General features: G+C 37.5%; 2 non-coding genes across 2 annotated transcripts; one reads left to right on the plus strand and one right to left on the minus strand.

The window, feature by feature from the left end:
* The first annotated feature begins 13,690 nt into the window (after positions 1-13,690).
* Positions 13,691-13,798, plus strand: LOC130953758 (small nucleolar RNA R71). Its single transcript, XR_009075920.1, has one exon. It is a non-coding gene; the product is annotated as a small nucleolar RNA R71 (small nucleolar RNA).
* Positions 13,799-20,390: 6,592 nt separating this feature from the next.
* LOC130952500 (small nucleolar RNA R71) lies at positions 20,391-20,494 on the minus strand. Its single transcript, XR_009074679.1, has one exon. It is a non-coding gene; the product is annotated as a small nucleolar RNA R71 (small nucleolar RNA).
* Between the last annotated feature and the right edge of the window lie 267 nt (positions 20,495-20,761).

The following is a 20,761-nucleotide window of genomic DNA, read 5'->3' on the forward strand; positions in this document are numbered from 1 at the left end:
TTTTTTTAATTTAAAATTTTAATATCTTAGATGTACTAATTTCAATTCTATTTTTTTATACATCGTATAAATACAAGTGCTTTCATTTTAAGATTTTAGTTTTAATTATATAATTTTTTCTATAATAATTTAACATTGGTAAATTTTGTAATATAAAAGTATGTTATTATAAAAAAGGAATTATATGATTGATTAGACACATTTTTCATCAAAAAACATGTATTTTTAACAAGAAATCAATAATTAAAATAAACATTTTTTTGTTCTTATAAAATACATGTTTCCATTGTGTGTAAATGGGATAGACTGAAGGCACTTCAAGCACTTTCACTACCATCTCCGACCTCTTCAGTCTAGATAAAAGAGGTCGGAGATGGTAGTAAAGACGCTTGAAATGCCTTCACGTCAACTCCAAGACGGCAGTTAGAGGTAACCGCAAGAGAAAAAATATTTTATAAAAGCATTGAAAGAGGTCAGAGATGGTAGTGAGGGTGCTGGAAATACCTTCACGTCAACTCTAAGACGACGGTTAAGGGTATCCGTAAGAGAAAAAATATTTTATAAAAGCACTTGTATTTGAATAACATACATGTGAAAAAATAGAATTGAAATTAATGCATTCAAAGATATTGAAAATTTTGAATTTATAAAAAAGAAGAAAAAACTAGTAAAGAGACTAGTTTGGTGCACAACATTCAATTTCAAGGACTAAAACGAGTCACTTAATATAAAGTGAGGGACTAATTTAGTGCATTTACAATGATAACATAATGAGCGACACGTGGACGAATACTGTTGCACACGTGGCACAACCATCCACATAAGCATGCCACGTGTCACTGGTCACCACATCATCATACCATTACATGTGACTAAACCATGAAATGACATGTGTCACTAACAGTCTATGTCATCAAGCTATGTCATCACGTCGTTAATGGAATACGGGTCAGGGATTAACATGGTGCACTTTTGTCAATCTCAAAGACGTAATTAGTGCAATTAGAATATCAAAAATGATTTTAATGCACGATGCCAATCTCAAGAACCATTTTAGGTTTTAACTCGTACACAGTGTTAGTAACATATATATAATTGTGATATCCATGCGGTTATTGCTAATTGTTTTTCAATCTCTTTCACGGATCCATATAGTGACTAATTGCCAATTTAAGAACTCGCTGCCTTATTAGTTATTTTATTTTCTTCACAATTAATTAGCCTCTATGTAATAATCATGAAAGATTAAGAGAGCACAATCAATCATCATCACCAAAATGCAATGCACAATATAATAATAAATAGTTATCCGAATTAGTCCCCAAAAATTTTTAAAACGGATATTTTAGTCCCCCCAAAAAAATTAATATACAAATCAGTCCCCATGATTTTCCTCCGTCAGACATATTAGTCCCCAAACTATTTTCTGGCATGACTCATCAACGAAAATTGCTGAATTGCCACGTTAAATCACACACGTGGTAGTTAAGTATCCACATGTGCAAAGAGAACAAAACAGTCCCAAAATATTTTAAATAAAACATCATCGTATTAATAGAAACACTTCTCACCTCTTTGCTTCCCTACATATGTCTTCATCCTCTTGAAAAGACATCAAACCCCACCATTCATCCCCTTTTTACATAGAAACCCTCTGCAACCTCATCTCCCACATCACTAACGTTACTGTCAACGTCAACATTAGGATTTCATTCATTATCTTCACGACCGTCACTGACTTCCGTTACCTTCGAATCACACGAAGCGCCGACGTGGATGCCAACGATTGCAACGACGCATCAACTCCAATACTCACATTTAAGCAAGTGAGCACATAATCTTCGTTAGGCTAAAAAGGTTTGTTATAGGTTACATTACTTGATTAATCAATTAATTTTGTTGGATGGTTAGGGTTTAGTAACTGTAGAAACTTCTATGTTGTAATGGTGTCATGTGTGTATGGGTTTTTTTTTTGCAAGAATATATTTCACGTTCAGTAATTATAAGCAACAAATAATGGTATATTCGTGTTTTTTAGTTTTGGTTTTGTTGATTTTGGTCTATTTTAATTTCGTTTGTAGATGAAGTATTTTGTGGTTCCTATTTTTCACCATGGAGGTCACTTTATGCGAGATAATAACGATGTGTTGCTGTATATTGATAAAAAAGTGAACAAGTTTTCCAAAATAGACATTGACTTACTGTGTTTCTTTGATTTGAAAACTCTGTTCAAAGGTTTGGGATATCATGATTACAAAGCTATATTTTGGTTTGATTCTTCTATCTCTGACCCCAAGTCTGGATTACATCCCATAGAAGGAGATGCTCAGATCAATGAGTTACATGCGTACAAAGAAAAGAACAAGGAGAGTCCAGAATTTGAACTACACTTTGATCACCCAATAATGTGGACTCCACTTGAGGATGAAGACCTTTATTTTGAACATGATCAATCAAATAGTTCTTTTAGTGATGAAAGTAGTGAAGATGAGTGTGTGGTGATCAGGAAGAAGATTGTTCGGAATGAAAAAAAAAATAGACCATGAAGAAGATGTGCGGAAGAAGAAGTCAAATAAGGATATTAAAAGTAGGACCATAACTACAAAGAAGACTCAAGTGAGTAGCAAAAATACTAGTGGGCTAACATATCAGAGAAATAAAGATAGACCGATTGTGCTAGCCCAAGTAATGCTGCTAGGCCAACTACTACTTCTCAGCCAATTGGTTCTCGGCCAATTGGTTCTGCTAGGCCTAGTGTTGTTGCTAGTGGGACAAGTGAGACTGGTAGGCCTAGAAGTACTGCAACAAGATTTGCTAAGCCTAGTATTAATAATTCTGATGGACCACATTTTGGAGTTGATAGCATTGATGTTGATGAAGAGGATGAAAAGGACGAGGAGGAGATAGAAGAATCTGTATTTGACTGCGAGTCTGAGACATTATTAACTCTTGAGAGATCTGAGGATGAACGGGAGAGATATGAATTTTCACAGTTCAATGAGGGGGCTGGATTTGGTGAAGTTTATTTCGAGTTGGAAATGAAATTTCCAACCATTGAAACATTCAAGAATGCTTTGAAGGATCATGTTATATATGAAGGAAGAAAGATAAGATACATAAAAAATGACCAAAGGAGAGTTAGGTGTGACTGTGAACATGGTGTTGTGAGGATTAAAAAACCCAGAAAATCAAAGAATAAGAAAGAAAGAAATGTGGAGGATACAAATGGGAAGGATACAAATAAGGATAATGGGGCTAAGGAGAATGTGAATGTGAATAACAATGTTGTCCAAACTAATAAAGAAAGTGATGTTGTCCAATCCAATAATGCTACTATTGTAAATGAAAATGGGCTCAATAGTGGGCCTGCAAACAGGTCACCTTGTCTATAGCTTATATATTGTGCATGGAATACTCAATTGAAGAGTTACCAGATAAAAACTTATATCTCGGAACACACTTGTGCTAGATAATTTGACAGCAACATAGCAAGTCAGAAATGGGTGGCAAAAAAGCTAGAAAAGAGGCTGCAAACTCAACCTCACATGACTCTTAATGAGGCATATGAGCACATCAAAATTGACTACAATGTCATAATAAATGGAAAGATGGTATATAGGGCTTTAAAAGAAGCTAGAGAGCGTTTGATTGGTAATGAGAGGGCACAGTACAGTAAGTTGAGGGAATACCTGGCTGAGCTGTTGAGAAGTAACCCAGGAAGCCATACAATTTTGGATGTGACATCAATTCCTGACTCACCTCCATTATTCAGCAAGTTATACATTTGTTTAGAGGCTTGTAAAAGGAGATTCAAAGCTGGGTGTAGAAAACTAATTGGGCTTAATGGATGTTTCTTGAAGGGTTACTTTGGGGGTCAACTATTGTCGGCTGTGGGTCAAGATGCAAACAATCACTTCTATGTGATTGCGTATGCTGTAGTTGATAGTGAAACTAAGTAAAGCTGGAAATAGTTCCTCACTTTCTTGCAAGAATATATTGGAGATCAATATATCTATGGGTGAAATTTTATTCCAGACCAACAAAAGGTAAATGTTATTCTTGTTAGTTAACTGCTATTCTTGTTGTTACTTTAAGTATTAAAATGGCTGATTTATACTTGATAGTTACATTACTTTAAGTACAATTGTGGTTGATTGAGAATTATTATTTGAAAATTATTATTTGAGTTACTTTAAGTTTTCAAATGGCTGCTTTATACTTAATAATTGCTTCACTTTAAGCACAACTATGGCTGATATTGAATTATTATTTGAATTACTTCAATTTTTCAAAATTATAAGTACAATTGTTGATGAATGAGAATTATTAACTGAGTTACTTTAAGTTTTCAAATAACTACTTTATACTTGATAATTGCTACACTTTAAGCACAACTGTGGCTGATATTGAATTATTATTTGAATTACTTTAATTTTTCAAATGGCTGATTTATGCATTATTGTAAGTACAATTTTTTTATGAATGAGAATTATTAATTGAGTTACTTTAAGAGGGATTGTGTTCTGATGGCTGATTTAAATTTTAATGAGAGATCTCAGAAAGTTAAACCATTTCTAGGCCTCAGTTTGATTGTTCAATAATATTGGCTTAAAAAGAACTAAGTATATGAACATCAGGATTACAGTTTTACTTACTTTATTAGTAACACATTCATTTAACTTGGTTTCTAGAGATACATACACTTCTGCAATATTTTCTCATATTATAAGATTAACCAATGGGAATTATGAATAAAGTATATTACATATAAATGTTCAAATTGCAGATACTATTGAATAGAAATAGAAAGGTTAATCAAAAAAACGTGTGCTCAAAATTATCAACAACGTGAATTCTGCATCTGCATATTTACTTGATTTAACATAATTGTTCTTAAATATGATATAATAATATAAAAGGATAAAAAAATAAAACAACTTATCATCAGGAATTTCTTGAGCAGTTAAGTGATCTAATATGTTGATGTGATCATTTTATTATTTAATTGCATTGTTTGGCTTAGGGTCTGTTGCCTGCATTAAAGGAAGTTATGCCTCACACTCATCACTAAAACTGTGTGAGGCATATCTGGAAAAACTTCACAAATCGATACAAGGATAAGCAAGTTAAGAATGTTGTATGGGAATGTGCTAAATGTACTACTGACGCTGAATTCCAAGCAAGCATGCAAAAGTTGAAAAGGGTTAATGAAGAAGCATGGAGCTATCTTGCAAAATTTGAGCTAGCATGTTGGACTGAGGCTCATTTCAATCACGGGCCAAAGTGTGACAACCTCACCAACAACATGTGCGAGGTTTGGAATGCAAAAATAATGAATTATCATTCCAAGCTGATTCTAACGATGTGTGAGGAACTCCGGTGCTATATCATGAGGAGAATGACCAAATACAAGCAAGTCTTAGAGACACATATGGGCACTCAAGTGGCTCCTACTCAACAAAAGAAGCTTGATGACATAATAAAAGGTGTGAGATATTGGCATCTAATTTGGGTTGGTGACGATGAGAGGCAAATCTTTGAAGTGTAACAAGAATCTATAAAGGTTTCTGTAAATCTGTCTCAAAACAAGTGTACTTGCAATGCCTGGCAACTAACAGGTACAATTACTTGACTTTATCATTTAATTTTCATTTATGAAATTGTTATCTGCTATTACCGAATGCCTTTTGATTGATAGGTCTCCCATGTGTTCATGCACTTGCTGCCATTACTAGAAGAGGGGATAGACCTGAAACATATGTACACCCACTGCTGAAGATTGGGGCAGTACTAGCTACATATCAACACTGTATTCAACCAGTTAATTTGGAGGAACATTGGGAGAAGACAATATACATGAATCCGATTCCACCAAAGTTGAAAAGGCCAATAGGCATACTAGTGAAGAGAAGGAGAAAGGACCCATCTGAGTTAGAAGCTAGCAGAACTGATGGCACCAAAGTAAAGAAAATTTTTAAGGTCACCTATAACTACAAGACCTGCAAAGGCCCTCCAGCAACAATAATTAGAAGGCCAACCAATCCAAATAAGAGAACAATATCGAGAGTTGGTTCTAATTTTAGAACCTCATCACATAGTGCAGATGAGATCAATGTCTCTCAATTAGCTCTCCAAGCACAGGTAAAGCCAAACCCAACCGAAATTATATTTTTAAACTTCCATAAGGACTACATTGAGCTTTTTAATAAGTTATGGAGACTGCATTGCTATTTTTTTTATTAGACTGCAATTTGAACTGATGTTTGGTCTCTTGTAGAATGTGAATATTAATGCTCATCAGGTTCTTTCAGAAATAGCAAACTTGGGTGTAATGCCTAATGTGGTAAGTTAAAAAATTAGTGAATATGTTGTGCTTCTAATACAAAGGTTTATAATCTAATGAGTTGTTATTTGTTATATGAAGATAACTATGACATCACCATCATCACAAGGTCCTGGCAATTTTCAAGCGCCAATTCCACCTAGTGCTAGAGCCAAGCAACCTATTGATGAGCGGATAATTTATACGCTTTTTAGCATTGTTTTTAGGTAGTTTTTAGTAAGTTCAAGCTACTTTTAGGGATGTTTTCATTAGTTTTTATGTTAAATTCACATTTCTGGACTTTACTATGAGTTTGTGTGTTTTTTTGTGATTTCAGGTAATTTCTGGCTGAAATTGAGGGACTTGAGCAAAACTCTGAAAAAGGCTGACAAAAGGACTACTGATGCTGTTGGAATCTGACCTCCCTGCACTCAAAATGGATTTTCTGGAGCTACAGAACTCCAAATGGCGTGCTCTCAACGGCGTTGGAAAGTAGACATCCAGATCTTTCCATAGTCCATACTTTATTCGGAAATTGACGACGTAACTTGGCGTTGAACGCCAAGTATATGCTGCTGTCTGGAGTTAAACTCCAGAAACACGTCATGATCCAGAGTTGAACGCCCAAAACACGTCATAACTTGGAGTTCAACTCCAATAAAAGCCTCAGCTCGTGGATAGATCAAGCTCAGCCCAAACATACACCAAGTGGGCCCCGGAAGTGGATTTATGCATCAATTACTTACTCATGTAAACCCTAGGAGCTAGTTTATTATAAATAGAACTTTTTACTATCATAATCTCATCCTGGATTGTATTTTGAATCCTGTGATCACGTTTTGGGGGCTGGCCATTCGGCCATGCCTGAACCTTTCACTTATGTATTTTCAACGGTGGAGTTTCTGCACACCATAGATTAAGGGTGTGGAGCTCTGCTGTACCTCAAGTTTCAATACAATTACTATTACTTTTCATTCAATTCTCTCTTATTCTTATTCCAAGATATACGTTGCACAACACTTTGATGAATGTGATGATCCGTGACACTTATCATCATTCTCACCTATGAACGCGCGTGATTGACAACCACTTCCGTTCTACCTTAGGCCGGGCGCTGGTATGCGAAATTGTGATCAATACTTTTCAAAACACAAACAATCCCCGGCACTGAATCCCAAAAACTTGGTGCTCAATACCATGGAATAAACACAACTTCGCACAACTAACCAGCAAGTGCACTGGGTCGTCCAAGTAATAAATCTTACGCGAGTAAGGGTCGATCCCACAGAGATTGGTGGTATGAAGCAAGCCATGGTCATCTTGTAAATCTCAGTCAGGCAGACTCAAATGGATATGGTGATGAACGAAAATAACATAAAAGATAAAGATAGAGATACTTATGTATATCATTGGTGTAAGAGCTTCAGACAAGCGTATGAAGATGCCTTCCCTTCCGTCTCTCTGCTTTCCTACTGCCTTCATCAAATCCTTCTTACTTCTTTCCATGGCAAGCTCGTGTAGGGTTTCACCGTTGTCAGTGGCTACCTCCCATCCTCGCAGTGAAAGCTAATGCTCATACACTCTGTCACAGTGCGGCCAATCACCGGTTTGGTTCCCGCTCCTACTGGAATAGAATCCCTCTTTTGCGTCTGTCACTAACGCCCAGCAGGTTAAGGTTTGAAGCACGTCACAGTCATTCAATCATTGAATCCTACTCAGAATACCACAGACAAGGTTTAGACCTTCCGGATTCTCTTGAATGCCGCCATCAGGTCCTGCCTATACCACGAAGATTCCGATTAAAGAATCCAAGAGATATTCACTAGAGCCTTGGTTGCTTGTAGAACAAAAGTGGTTGTCAGTCACCTTGTTCATGAGTGAGAATGATGATGAGTGTCACGGATCATCACATTCATCAAGTTGAAGAACAAGTGATATCTTAGAACAAGAACAAGCGGAATTGAATGGAAGAACAATAGTAATTGCATTAATACTCGAGGTACAGCAGAGCTCCACACCTTAATCTATGGTGTGTAGAAACTCCACCGTTGAAAATACATAAGAACAAAGGTCTAGGCATGGCCGAATGGCCAGCCTCCCAAAGTGATCAAAAGATCTAAAGAAAAGGTTCCAAAGACCAGAAGATTTTTAATACAATAGTAAAAAGGTCCTACTTATAGAAAACTAGTAGCCTAAGGTGTATAGAACTGAGTAAATGACATAAAAATCCACTTCCGGGCCCACTTGGTGTGTGCTTGGGCTGAGCAATGAAGCATTTTCGTGTAGAGACTCTCCTTGGAGTGAAACGCCAGCTTTTATGCCAGTTTGGGCGTTTAACTCCCATTTAGGTGCCAGTTCCGGCGTTTAACGCTGGAATTTCTTGAGGTGACTTTGAACGCCGGTTTGGGCCATCAAATCTTGGGCAAAGTATGGACTATCATATATTTCTGGAAAGCCCAGGATGTCTACTTTCCAACGCCGTTAAGAGCGCGCCAATTGGGCTTCTGTAGCTCCAGAAAATCTACTTCGAGTGCAGGGAGGTCAGAATCCAACAGCATCTGCAGTCCTTTTCAGTCTCTGAATCAGATTTTTGCTCAGGTCCTTCAATTTCAGCCAGAAAATACCTGAAATCACAGAAAAACACACAAACTCATAGTAAAGTCCAGAAAAGTGAATTTTAACCAAAAACTAATAAAAATATACTAAGAACTCAACTAAAACTACTAAAAACATACTAAAAACAAGCCAAAAAGTGTATAAATTATCCGCTCATCACAACACCAAACTTAAATTGTTGCTTGTCCTCAAGCAACTGAAAATCAAATAGGATAAAAAGAAGAGAATATGCAATGAATTCCAAAAACATCTATGAAGATCAGTATTAATTAGATGAGCGGGGCTTTTAACTTTTTGCCTCTGAACAGTTTTGGCATCTCACTTTATCCTTTGGAACTCAGAATGATTGGCTTCTTTAGGAACTCAGAATCCAGATAGTGTTATTGATTCTCCTAGTTAAGTATGATGATTCTTGAACACAGCTACTTTTATTGAGTCTTGGCTGTGGCCCAAAGCACTCTGTCTTCCAGTATTACCACCGGATACATACATGCCACAGACACATAATTGGGTGAACCTTTTCAGATTGTGACTCAGCTTTGCTAAAGTCCCCAATTAGAGGTGTCCAGGGTTCTTAAGCACACTCTTTTTGCCTTGGATCACAACTTTGCTTCTTTCTTTCTCTTTCTTTCTCTTTTTTTTTTCGGTTGCTTTTTTTTTGTATTCACTGCTTTTTCTTGCTTCAAGGATCATTTTTTATGATTTTTCAGATCCTCAGTAACATGTCTCCTTTTTCATCATTCTTTCAAGCGCCAATATTCATGAACCACAAATTCAAAAGACATATGCACTGTTCAAGCATACATTCAGAGAACAAAAGTGTTGCCACCACATCAAAATAATTAAACTGTTATAAAATTCAAAATTCATGCAATTCTTTTTCTTTTCAATTAAGCACGTTTTTATTTAAGAAAGGTGATGGATTCATAGGACATTCATAACTTTAAGGCATAGACACTAAGACACTAATGATCATAAGACATAAACATGGATAAACATAAGCACTAAAATTCGAAAAACAGAAGAATAAAGAACAAGAAAATCAAGGAATGGGTCCACCTTAGTGATGGCGGCTCTTCCTTCCTCTTGAAGGTCCTATGGAGTGCTTGAGCTCCTCAATGTCTCTCCCTTGTCTTTGTTGCTCCTCTCTCATGATTCTTTGATCTTCTCTTATTTCATGGAGGAGAATGGAGTGTTCTTGGTGCTCCACCCTTAGTTGTCCCATGTTGGAACTTAATTCTCCTAGGGAGGTGTTTAGTTGCTCCCAATAGTCTTGTGGAGGAAAGTGCATCCCTTGAGGCATCTCAGGGATCTCTTGATGAGAGGGGTCTCTTGTATGCTCCATCCTTTTCTTGGTGATGGGCTTGTCCTCATCAATAAGGGCGTCTCCCTCTATGTCAACTCCAACTGAATAACAGAGGTGACAAATGAGATGAGGAAAGGCTAGCCTTGCTAAGGTGGAAGACTTGTCCGCCACTTTATAGAGTTCTTGGGCTATAACCTCATGAACTTCCACTTCTTCTCCAATCATGATGCTATGGATCATGATGGCCCGGTCTAGAGTAACTTCGGACCGGTTGCTAGTAGGAATAATTGAGCGTTGGATAAACTCCAACCATCCTCTAGCCACGGGTTTGAGGTCATGCCTTCTCAATTGAACCGGCTTGCCTCTTGAATCTCTCTTCCATTGTGCGCCCTCTTCACATATGATTGTGAGGACTTGGTCCAACCTTTGATCAAAGTTGACCCTTCTAGTGTAAGGATGTTCATCCCCTTGCATCATAGGCAAGTTGAACGCCACCCTCACACTTTCCGGACTAAAATCCAAGTATTTCCCCTGAACCATTGTGAGATAATTCTTTGGATCCGGGTTCATACTTTGATCATGGTTCTTGGTGATCCATGCATTGGCATAGAACTCTTGAACCATCAAGATTCCGACTTGTTGAATGGGGTTGGTGAGCACTTCCCAACCTCTTCTTCGGATCTCATGTCGGATCTCCGGATATTCACCCTTTTTGAGTGAAAAGGGGACCTCGGGGATCACCTTCTTCAAGGCCACAACTTCATAGAAGTGGTCTTGATGCACCCTTGAGATGAATCTATCCATCTCCCATGACTCGGAGGTGGAAGCTTTTGCCTTCCCTTTCCTCTTTCTAGAGGTTTCTCCGGCCTTGGATGCCATAAATGGTTATGGGAAAACGAAAAAGCGACGCTTTTACCACACCAAACTTAAAATGTTTGCTCGTCCTCGAGCAAAAGAAGAAAGAAGAGAGTAGAAAAAGAAGAAATGAGGAAGAGGGAGATGGTGGTGTATTCGGCCAAAGAGGGGGAGAAGTGGTGTTTAGGTTGTGTGAAAATGAAGGAATGAAGAAGGGTATTTATAGGAGGGAGGGGAGATGAGGTTCGGCCATTATGGGTGGGTTTGGGAGGGAAAGTTGTTTGAATTTGAAGGGTGAGGTTGGTGAGGTTTTATGAAGGATGGATGTGAGTGGTGAAGAGAAAGATGGGATTTGATAGGTGAAGGGTTTTTGGGGAAGAGGTATTGAGGTGATTGGTGAATGGGGGAAGAAGAGAGAGAGTGGTGGTGGGGTTGGTGGGGATCCTATGGGGTCCACAGATCCTGTGGTGTCAAGGAAAAGTCATCCCTGCACCAAATGGCATCAAAAATCACGTTTTGACCCATTTCTGGCGTTAAACGTCGGGCTGATGCCCATTCCTGGCGTTTAACGCCAGGTTTTAGCCCTTTTCTGGCGTTTAACGCCAGTCTGGTGCCCCTTTCTGGCGTTAAACGCCCAGAATGGTGCCAGACTGGGCGTTAAACGCCCAACTGCTAGGCTTGCTGGCGTTTGAATGCCAGCAGCATCTTCCTCCAAGGTGTGCTGTTTTTCTTCCTGTTTTTCATTCTGTTTTTGCTTTTTCAATGGATTTTGTGACTTCTTATGATCATCAAGCTACAAAAAACATAAAATAACAAAAGAAACTATATAAATTATAATCATTGGGTTGCCTCCCAACAAGCGTTTCTTTAATGTCAGTAGCTTGACAGAGGGCTCTCATGGAGCCTCACAGATACTCAGAGCAATGTTGGAACCTCCCAACACCAAACTTAGAGTTTGAATGTGGGGGTTCAACACCAAACTTAGAGTTTGGTTGTGGCCTCCCAACACCAAACTTAGAGTTTGAATGTGGGGGCTCTTCTTGACTCTGATTTGAGAGAAGCTCTTCATGCTTCATCTCTATGATGACAGAGGGATAGCCTTGAGCCTTAAACACAAAGGATTCTTCATTCACTTGAATGATCAGTTCACCTCTATCAACATCAATCACAGCCTTTGCTGTGGCTAGGAAGGGTCTGCCAAGGATGATGGTTTCATCCATGCACTTCCCAGTCTCTAGGACTATAAAATCAGTAGGAATGTAATGGTCTTCAACCTTTACCAAAACATTCTCTACAAGTCCATGAGCTTGTTTTCTTGAGTTGTCTGCCATCTCTAGTGAGATTTTTGCAGCTTGTACCTCAAAGATCCTTAGCTTCTCCATTACTAAGAGAGGCATGAGGTTTACACTTGACCCTAAGTCACACAGAGCTTTCTTGAAGGTCATGGTGCCTATGGTACAAGGTATGGAAAACTTTCTAGGATCTTGTCTCTTTTGAGGTAATTTCTGCCTAGACAAGTCATCCAGCTCTTTGGTGAGCAAAGGAGGTTCATCCTCCCAAGTCTCATTTCCAAACAACTTGTCATTTAGCTTCATGATTGCTCCAAGGTATTTAGCAACTTGCTCTTCAGTGACATACGCATCCTCTTCAGAGGAAGAATACTCATCAGAGCTCATGAAAGGCAGAAGTAAATCCAATGGAATCTCTATGGTCTCAGTTTGAGCCTCAGATTCCCATGGTTCCTCATTGGGGAACTCATTGGAGGTTGGTGCACGCCCATTGAGGCCTTCCTCAATGGCGTTCACTTCCTCCCCTTCCTCTCCAAATTCGGCCACATTGATGGCTTTGCATTCTCCTTTTGGATTTTCTTCTGTGTTGCTTGGGAGAGTACTTGGAGGGAGTTCAGTAACTTTCTTGCTCAGCTGTCCCACTTGTGCCTCCAAATTTCTAATGGAGGACCTTGTTTCATTCATGAAACTTTGAGTGGTTTTAATTAGATCAGAGACCATGGTTGCTAAGTCAGAGGGGTTCTGCTTAGGATTCTCTGTCTGTTGCTGAGAAGATGATGGAAAAGGTTTGCTATTGCTAAACCTGTTTCTTCCACCATTATTATTGAAACCTTGTTGAGGTCTCTCTTGATTCTTCCATGAAAGATTTGGGTGATTTCTCCATGAATAATTATAGGTGTTACCATAGGGTTCTCCTAGGTAATTCACCTCTTCCATTGAAGGGTTTTCAGGATCATAAGCTTCTTCCTCAGATGAGGCATCCTTAGTACTGTTTGGTGCATTTTGCATTCCAGACAGACTTTGAGAAATCAAATTGACTTGTTGAGTCAATATTTCATTCTGAGCCAAAATGGCGTTCAGAGTGTCAATCTCAAGAACTCCTTTCTTCTGACTTGTCCCATTGTTCACGGGATTCCTTTCAGAAGTGTACATGAATTGGTTATTTGCAACCATCTCAATGAGCTCTTGAGCCTCTGTAGGCGTCTTCTTCAGATGAAGAGATCCTCCAGCAGAGCTATCCAAAGACATCTTGGATAGTTCAGAGAGACCATCATAGAAAATACCTATGATGCTCCATTCAGAAAGCATGTCAGAAGGACATTTTCTGATTAATTGTTTGTATCTTTCCCAAGCTTCATAGAGGGATTCTCCATCCTTCTGTCTGAAGGTTTGGACTTCCACTCTAAGCTTACTCCATCTTTGTGGTGGAAAGAACTTTGCCAAGAAGGCATTGACTAGCTTTTCCCAAGAGTTCAGGCTTTCTTTAGGTTGAAAGTCCAACCATATCCTAGCTCTGTCTCTTACAGCAAAAGGGAATAGCATCAGTCTATAGACCTCAGGATCTACCCCATTAGTCTTGACTGTGTCACAGATTTGCAAGAATTCAACTAAGAACTGATGAGGATCTTCCATTGGAAGTCCATGGAACTTGCAATTCTGTTGCATTAGAGAAACTAATTGAGGTTTAAGCTCAAAGTTGTTTGCTCCAATGGCAGGGATAGAGATGCTTCTCCCATAAAAATCAGGAGTAGGTGCAGTAAAGTCACCCAGCACCTTCCTTGCATTGTTAGTATTGTTGTTATTTTCGGCTGCCATGAGTTTTTCTTCTTTGAAGAATTCGGTCAGGTCCTTTAAAGAGAGTTGTGCTTTGGATTCTCTTAGCTTTCTCTTCAAGGTCCTTTCGGGTTCAGGGTCAGCTTCAACAAGAATGCCTTTGTCTCTGCTCCTGCTCATATGAAAGAGAAGAGAACAAGAAGATATGGAATCCTCTATGTCACAGTATAGAGATTCCTTGAGGTGTCAGAGGAAAAGAGAAATAGAAAGAAGAAGGAGAAGAAGAATTCGAACTTTACTTAGATAAGGTTTGAATTGTGCATTGAGAAGGAGTGGTACTCCATAAATAGAAGGATGTGGGAAGAGGGGAAGAAGATTTTCGAAAATTAATTAAAATATTTTGAAAACATTTTTGAAAAACATTAATTGATTTTCGAAAATCAAAGTGGAAAAGAAACCAAGTGATTTTTGAAAAAGATTTTGAAATTAGAAATTAAAAAGATTTGATTAAAAACCATTTTGAAAAAGATGTGGTTAAGAAGGTATGATTGAAAAGATTTGATTTGAAAATAATTTTAAGAGATATGATTTGAAAACAATTTTTAAAAAAAACAGATTTGATTTTAAAAATAAATGACTTGCCTAACAAGAAAAGATATGATTCAAACATTAAACCTTCCTCAACAGAAAAGGTAACAATCTTGTGATGTTCAATCAAATCATTAATTGTTAGTAAGTATCTTTGAAAAAGGAAAGAAATTAATTTTGAAAGCATTTGATTGAAAAGATATGATTTGAAAAAGATTTGATTTTGAAAAACTTTGAAAATTTGAAAAAAAATTGATTTGAAAAACAAAATCTTTCCCCTAGCACCATCCTGGCGTTAAACGCCCAGAATGGTATACATTCTGGCGTTTAACGCCCAAAATGCACCCTTTTTGGGCGTTAAACGCCCAACCAGGTACCCTGGCTGGCGTTTAAACGCCAGTCTGCCTTCTTCACTGGGCATTTTCGAATGCTCAGCTTTTTCTGTATAATTCCTCTGCAGTATGTTCTGAATCTTCAATTCTTTGTGTTATTGACTTGAAAAGACACAAATAAAAATATTTTTGGATTTTTTTTTAATAATCAAATTGCAACAAGAATCAAATAACAATGCATGCAAGACACCAAACTTAGCAGTTTGTATACTACTGACACTACATGAGACACATAAACACTCAAGTCAAAAGAATTCAAAGATCAGAGTAAGGAATCATCAAGAATTACTTGAAGATCCTTAAGACACATGAATGAATGCATGCAATTGACACCAAACTTAAGATGAGACACTAGACTCAAGCAAGAAACATCAAATATTTTGGTTTTTATGGTTTTTGTGAATTTTTTTGTGATTTTCGAAAATTAAGTGGAAAAAAAATATCAAAATTCTTAACGAGAATTCCAGGAATCATGCAATGTTAGTCTAAAGCTTTAGTCTAAAGGAATTAGACATGGCCGGCCAAGCTTCAGCAGGACACTGCATTCAAGAGCTAAATTGATAAGAATCAATCAGCCTTGGTGATGATAAGAACATCACCTTGAAACACTAGAATTCATTCTTAAGAACTATGAAGAAAAATACCTAATCTAAGCAACAAGATGAACCGTCAGTTGTCCATACACAAGAACAATCCCCGGCAACGGCACCAAAAACTTGGTATGCAAAATTGTGATCAATACTTTTCAAAACACAAACAATCCCCGGCACTGAATCCCAAAAATTTGGTGCTCAATACCATGGCATAAACACAACTTCGCACAACTAACCAGCAAGTGCACTGGGTCGTCCAAGTAATAAACCTTACGCGAGTAAGGGTCGATCCCACGGAGATTGGTGGTATGAAGCAAGCCATGGTCATCTTGTAAATCTCAGTCAGGCAGACTCAAATGGATATGGTGATGAACGAAAATAACATAAAAGATAAAGATAGAGATACTTATGTATATCATTGGTGTAAGAGCTTCAGACAAGCGTATGAAGATGCCTTCCCTTCCGTCTCTCTACTTTCCTACTGCCTTCATCCAATCCTTCTTACTTCTTTCCATGGCAAGCTCGTGTAGGGTTTCACCGTTGTCAGTGGCTACCTCCCATCCTCACAGTGAAAGCTAATGCTCATACACTCTGTCACAGTGCGGCCAATCACCGGTTTGGTTCCCGCTCCTACTGGAATAGAATCCCTCTTTTGCGTCTGTCACTAACGCCCAGCAGGTTAAGGTTTGAAGCACGTCACAGTCATTCAATCATTGAATCCTACTCAGAATACCACAGACAAAGTTTAGACCTTCCGGATTCTCTTGAATGCCGCCATCAGGTCCTGCCTACACCACGAAGATTCCGATTAAAGAATCCAAGAGATATTCACTAGAGCCTTGGTTGCTTGTAGAACAAAAGTGGTTGTCAGTCACCTTGTTCATGAGTGAGAATGATGATGAGTGTCACGGATCATCACATTCATCAAGTTGAAGAACAAGTGATATCTTAGAACAAGAACAAGCGGAATTGAATGGAAGAACAATAGTAATTGCATTAATACTCGAGGTACAGCAGAGCTCCACACCTTAATCTATGGTGTGTAGAAACTCCACCGTTGAAAATACATAAGAACAAAGGTCTAGGCATGGCCGAATGGCCAGCCTCCCAAAGTGATCAAAAGATCTAAAGAAAAGGTTCCAAAGACCAGAAGATTTTTAATACAATAGTAAAAAGGTCCTACTTATAGAAAACTAGTAGCCTAAGGTGTACAGAACTGAGTAAATGACATAAAAATCCACTTCCGGGCCCACTTGGTGTGTGCTTGGGCTGAGCAATGAAGCATTTTCGTGTAGAGACTCTCCTTGGAGTTAAACGCCAGCTTTTATGCCAGTTTGGGCGTTTAACTCCCATTTAGGTGCCAGTTCCGGCGTTTAACGCTGGAATTTCTTGAGGTGACTTTGAACGCCGGTTTGGGCCATCAAATCTTTGGCAAAGTATGGACTATCATATATTGCTGAAAAGCCCAGGATGTCTACTTTCCAACGCCGTTGAGAGCGCGCCAATTGGGCTTCTGTAGCTCCAGAAAATCCACTTCAAGTGCAGGGAGGTCAGAATCCAACAGCATCTGCAGTCCTTTTCAGTCTCTGAATCAGATTTTTGCTCAGGTCCTTCAATTTCAGCCAAAAAATACCTGAAATCACAGAAAAACACACAAACTCATAGTAAAGTCCAGAAAAGTGAATTTTAACCAAAAACTAATAAAAATATACTAAGAACTCAACTAAAACTACTAAAAACATACTAAAAACAATGCCAAAAAGTGTATAAATTATCCGCTCATCATGCGCATATCTCTTAGATTCCCCAACAGAATCTTCGTGGTATAAGCTAGATAGATGGCGGCATTCATGGGGATCCGGAAGGTCTAACCTTGTCTGTGGTATTCCGAGTAGGATCCTGGGAATCCGGAAAGTCTAAACTTGTCTGTGGTATTCCGAGTAGGATTCCGGTATTGAATGACTGTGACGAGCTTCAAACTCCTGAAGGCTGGGCGTTAGTGACAGACGCAAAAGAATCAATGGATTCTATTCCAACTTGATTGAGAACCGACAGATGATTAGCCGTGCTGTGACAGAGCATTTGGACCATTTTCACTGAGAGGATGGGATGTAGCTATCAACCAAGGGTGATGCCTCCAGACGATTAGCCGTGCAGTGACAGCGCATAGGACCATTTTCCCGAGAGGATTAAAGTAGCCATTGATGATAGTGATGCCCTACATACAGCTTGCCATGGAAAGGAGTAAGAAGGATTGAAGGAAGAGTGAGTAGTGAAGTAGAGTTTCAAGAGGAACACAACATCTCCATACACCTATCTGAAATTCCCACTATTGATTTACATAAGTATTTCTATCCCTTTTTATTTTCTATTTATTATTAATTTTTGAAACCATAAACCAATTTAATCTGCCTAACTGAGATTTACAAGGTGACCATAGCTTGCTTCATACCAACAATCTCTGTGGGATCGACCCTTACTCACGTAAGGTATTACTTGGATGACCCAGTACACTTGCTGGTTAAGTTGAACGGAGTTGTGTCCACACGTGCCAATTTCAAATTCCATAAAAGTACAAGGAGTACAACTTTAAGAATCACAATTTCGTCCACCAAGTTTTTGGCGCCGTTGCCGGGGATTGTTCGAGTGTGGACAACTGACGGTTCATCTTGTTGCTCAGATTAGGTAATTTTCTTTTCAAAAATCTTTTTCAAAATTTTTCTTTTCTTTTTCGTTTTTACAAACTTTATTTTCGAAAAAATTTTTAATAAAAATACAAAAAAATCATAAAATCATAAAAACCAAAAATATTTTGTGTTCTTGTTTGAGTCTTGAGTCAATTTTTAAGTTTGGTGTCAATTGCATGCTTTAAAAATTTTTCTTGCATTTTTTTCGAAAATTTCATGCATTCATAGTGTTCTTCATGATCTTCAAGTTGTTCTTGATAAGTCTTCTTGTTTGATCTTGATGTTTTCTTGTTTTGTGTCTTTTCTTGTTTTTCATGTGCATCTTTGCATTCATATTTTCCAAGCATTAAAGATTTCTAAGTTTGGTGTCTTGCATGTTTTCTTTGCATCAAAAATTTTTTCAAAATTATGTTCTTGATGTTCATCATGATCTTCAAAGTGTTCTTGGTGTTCATCTTGACATTCATAGCATTCTTGCATGCATTCATTGTTTTGATCTAAAAATTTCATGCATTAAGTATTTTCGTTATTTTTCTCTCTCATATTTAAAAATTCAAAAATAAAAAAAATATCTTTTCCTTATTTCTCTCCAAATTTTCGAAATTTTGGGTTGGCTTAGTCAAAAATTTTCAAAATTAGTTGTTTCTTACAAGTCAAGTCAAAATTTCAATTTTAAAAATCTTAACTTTTCAAAATCTTTTTCAAAAAGCATATCTTTTTCATTTTTTTCGAAAATTTTAAAAATTATTTTTCAAAAATCTTTTTCTTATCTTTTCATCTAATTTTCGAAAATTAGCCAACAATTAATGTGATTGGTTCAAAAATTTGAAGTTTGTTACTTTCTTGTTAAGAAAGGTTCAATCTTTAAGTTCTAGAATCTTATCTTGTAGTTTCTTGTTAGCTAAGTTAAAATTAAAAAATTAAATCTTTTTATCTTTTATCTTATCTTTTCCAAAAATTTAATCTTTTTCAAAATTTGATTTCAAAATATCTTATCTAACTTCTTATCTTCTTATCTTTTTCAAATTTGATTTCAAATCTTTTTCAATCAACTAACTAACTTTTTGTTTGTTTCTTATCTTTTTCAAAACCACCTAACTATTTTTCCCTCTCTAATTTTCGAAAATATCTCACCCCTTTTTCAAAAATTCTTTTTAATTAACTAATTGTTTCATGTTTTAATTTTAATTACATTTTATCTCTAATTTTCGAAAATTACTAACCTCTTTTTCAAAATTATTTTCGAAATTTCCCTTCTCTTTTCTTCTTCTATTTAATTATTTAATTACTAACACTTCTCTTTACCTCTCTTCATCCAAAAATCCGAATCCATCCTTCTACATTCTTCTCCCCTTTCTTCTTTTACTAACATAAAGGAATCTCTATACTGTGACATAGAGGATTCCTCTTCTTTTCTTGTTTTCTTCTCTTTCATATGAGCAGGAACAAGGATAAAGGCACTCTTGTTGAAATTGATCCAGAACCTGAAAGGACTCTGAAGAAAAAATTAAGAGAAGCTAAGTTACAACAATCCAGAAACAACCTTTCAGAAATTTTCGAACAAGAGAAGGAGATGGCAGCCGAAAATAATAATAATGCAAGGAGAATGCTTGGTGACTTCACAAAGCCAACGTCCAAGTTTGATGGAAGAAGCATCTCCATTCCTGCCATTGGAGCCAATAACTTTGAGCTGAAACCTCAGCTAGTTGCTTTAATGCAACAAAACTGCAAGTTTTATGGACTTCCATCTGAAGATCCTTATCAGTTGTTAACTGAGTTCTTGCAGATCTGTGAGACTGTAAAGACGAATGGAGTTGATCCTGAAGTCTACAGACTCATGCTTTTCCCTTTTGCTGTAAGAGACAGAGCTAGAATATGGTTGGATTCACAACCCAAGGATAGCCTGGACTCCTGGGATAAGCTGGTCACTGCCTTCTTCGATAAATTCTTCCCTCCTCAAAAGCTGAGCAAGCTGAGAGTGGATGTTCAAACCTTCAAACAAAAAGATGGTGAATCCCTCTATGAAGCTTGGGAAAGATACAAGCAGTTGACCAAAAGATGTCCATCTGACATGTTTTCAGAATGGACCATATTAGATATATTCTATTATGGTCTATCTGAATTTTCGAAAATGTCATTGGACCATTCTGCAGGTGGATCTATTCACCTAAAGAAAACGCCTGAAGAGGCTCAAGAACTCATTGATATGGTTGCAAACAACCAATTCATGTACACTTCTGAGAGGAATTCCGTGAATAATGGGATACCTCAAAAGAAAGGAGTTCTTGAAATTGATGCTCTGAATGCCATATTGGCTCAGAACAAAGTGTTGACTCAACA

Source organism: Arachis stenosperma, chromosome 9 (genome assembly GCF_014773155.1).
Source record: "Arachis stenosperma cultivar V10309 chromosome 9, arast.V10309.gnm1.PFL2, whole genome shotgun sequence".
Lineage (NCBI taxonomy): Eukaryota > Viridiplantae > Streptophyta > Magnoliopsida > Fabales > Fabaceae > Arachis > Arachis stenosperma.